Source organism: Callorhinus ursinus, unplaced genomic scaffold (genome assembly GCF_003265705.2).
Source record: "Callorhinus ursinus isolate GAN/ISIS: 27379988/994484 unplaced genomic scaffold, GSC_fseal_2.0 scaffold45, whole genome shotgun sequence".
NCBI classification, from domain to species: Eukaryota; Metazoa; Chordata; class Mammalia; order Carnivora; family Otariidae; genus Callorhinus; species Callorhinus ursinus.
Genome location: NW_027397107.1, coordinates 577958 through 581045, shown reverse-complemented (window position 1 = coordinate 581045; position 3088 = coordinate 577958).

The following is a 3088-nucleotide window of genomic DNA, read 5'->3' as shown; positions in this document are numbered from 1 at the left end:
CACCAAAAGAAGTGCCTTCAATTTGGCGATACCTATCTCTCTGTCAAAGTTACAAACACGCCTGGGACAGCAAGCCCGGTGCTGGACCTGATCCCACTGATGTACTCACCCTCATGCATGGAGGATGGTCACAGCAAGAGCCCGCTGCTTAGAATACATCAGTGGATAAAACAAAGGTTTCCTCCCCTCTTGCAGGTCACGATCCGGTGAGTGCATCCCATGCTAAGGAGCCGTTAAATGCTGTGATGGATCCACAAGCAAGGATGTGGAGCCATTTCCAAGCTACGCTGTTAAGTGAAAAAAGCCAGGTACAGATAGAGTGGATGTGTGCCGTCCTGGGAGGATTCGTGAGAACCTGAGGCAGAAACGGCCCCTGGGAAGGAGCACCGAGGGGCCAGGGACGACCCGCTTTGGGAGGAAGAGTTACTTTTCACTGTGTGTAAAGGTTGAATGTTTACCCTGTGCTTGCCTGACCCCAAAAACGCAAAGTAAAACCAAACACTAGAACATAAGGCTTTTGGTTTGCCACACGTGCCTTCAAACGATTTAGTCCACTAACCAGAGATTTTCAACCTGGGCGCTAGAGACGTTCGCACTGGATAATCCCTTGCAGTGGGGCTGCCCGTGCGCTGTGGGAGGTTCGGCGGCATCCCTGGCCTCTACCCACCGGATGCCTGTGGCACCTCCCCCTTGGCTGTGACAACCAAAAATGTCTCCAGACATTGCAAAATTCCACGGAGGTGAAATCACCCCTGGCTGAGAACGACCGCCCGAGAAAACCCGTGAAGTGGGAAGTGGGGATCAGCGTCTCCGTTAGTTGGATACAACGGTTGAGGCCCAGAGTTTTTATTAAATTTTAAAAAATTGTGTGCCTCATTTTATCGTTACCTATTCGTGTGTAATCTTAAATAGACAATGCTCTGTTCTGCTTGCTACCTTTTAAGCAACTGATCAATATATGCATGGGTATATAGAAGGAGAATACTTGTAGTCTCCGACGTAGTTTGCTGAGTTTCTGGTCACATTTTAGCTAAGATAAATCTCACTGGGGATGTTGGGCTACGTGGCACGGTGATCATTTAAAAACAAAATAATCTGTCAAGGTTTGGGAGGGGGACTCTAATTGGACAGTCCGAACAATTACATCAAACATGCTGAAATATCATCTCTCTTGCTTTGTTCAAAATGTACTCTTTGCTCCCCAAATTTGGAGTCGGCCTTGTTTTTCTGGCTGGGTTACTACGCACGTCCCAAGGGCAGCACGGAGCTCAGCATGCCTTCGTACCCCGAGCTGTCCAGTCTGGTTTGCGAGGAGGTGCACACGGGATGAAGGTCAGGACCTGGGACTGGAGCGGAAGCAGGTGGGCCTGCAAACACACACTCTCTCAGAGAGGCCTCGAATCGGTGTGGGCCTTGGCAGCTGGCCACAGGCGCGAGGGTCGCAGGTTGTGGAGTTGGCCGGGGAGGGCTGTGTGTCCCCTCGCCCGATCCTCTTGTCTCTTGGATGTACTGTGCTGGGGGCTGGATCACGAAGGCAAGTAGACCCGACGCTGCCTCTCACGGTGGGTGGGGTCGCAGACCCACCAACAGACCACAGGCCCTCCGTGTGATGGGTGCCATGACTGGCGGGGCAACAGGTGCTCTGGGAGCCCTGAGAAGGGGAAGGGAGACTGCCCGCGAGCGCTGACACGTTCAGCGTCTGCAAGGACAAATCTCGGGTGTACCAGGTCTACGCCCACCTTTTGCCTTCACAGCACATGGCTGGCCCTCATCACTCCGGTGGCTCCACTCAAAGGGCCTTCAGGTGCCCTCCCTGACCACCCCTCCAGTCTCCCAGCTTTATTCCCCTGCAGCCCCTCTCAGCCGTGGGTCTTGTTTCGAGGTCTGTCGCTGTGCCTGTGGTCTGGGGTCCTTTTCCCGAGTGAGGGCCCCTGACAACGGACACTGTGTCCATGTCGTTCACTACATCTGCAGGGTGAGGAGGCGACGGGCCAGGCCGAGGAGGGTGGAGTGCAGGAGTGGGGCGGGGGGCATCTCTAGAACGCTCAGGGCAGGTCAAGATGAGGACTGAGCAGGGTCCAGGGGCTCATGCACCAAAACGGAGGCTGGAGGAGGGGTGAGCCTGGGAAACCAACAGGAGGGGAGAGGTCCAGACACGCCCTGGAGAAGTGGGACTGAGAAGGGGAGCCGAGGGGCAGGGTGGAAGCCTTTGTCTCAAACTGCTGGGTGCCAGTCACAGATGCTTGGCGCACCAGGTGAGGTGTGTGTGGCTGGATGTGGTGGCGTGCATTGTCCCTGCATTGGGGGGGAGGATGGAAGGTGGCTGGGTGGGAGCCAGGGGTCAAGCAGTGAAATGTAGCTAGGAGGGGCAGAGGAAGAAGGTGACTCCGGACCAGAGGAAGAACACACACAACTGGATGAGGAGGCTGGGCTGGGGAGGGTGTCAGCTCTGAAGGTCGGGCACCTGGTCCTCAGGTTTCAGGCGTGGGGCAGTTGGGGATGACACAGCCCAGGCTCCGGCCATGGGGGTTGGTGGCAGAGGTGGGATGAAAGGTCTCTGGAATTGAGGACGTCAAGAGACTGAGTGGCCAGGGCTCCCGGAGTCCCAGGAGGACAGCAGGAGCCGGGAGCGAGCTTCCAGGAATGAGGTGCCGGGGAGGTCTCAGCAAAGGAGGTGTGCGGGCCTCAGAGGGCAGGGCCGGGAAGCTGACCACTGCCGAGCCCGGCGAACTCGAGGAGGTCCCTGCGCCGGGCCAGGGTGAGCGAAGGCAGGAGTGTCCTGGGAGCGGGCTCCTGCGAGCACAGGAGGAAGCGCGGCGGCCACCGAGGACAGATGGCCAGGCCTGCGCCCGCGGGACCCCGCTTCGGCCCGCGCTAACCCAACGGCCGCGCAGGACGGAGACTGGACACTAAGGCTGTGGGACCCGCCTTGCGTGGGAGCCGCCGCCCACCGGCCAGGCCTCTCTCCTGAGCCGGCTTTGGAGCAGGGTCCACCTGAGGGTCCCCGGGAGGCCTCCGGACCCCTTTTCCTAGGGGGCCCGGCCTGTTCGGGGAAAGCCGACATTCCGGAAATTCCGGCTTCTAAGGG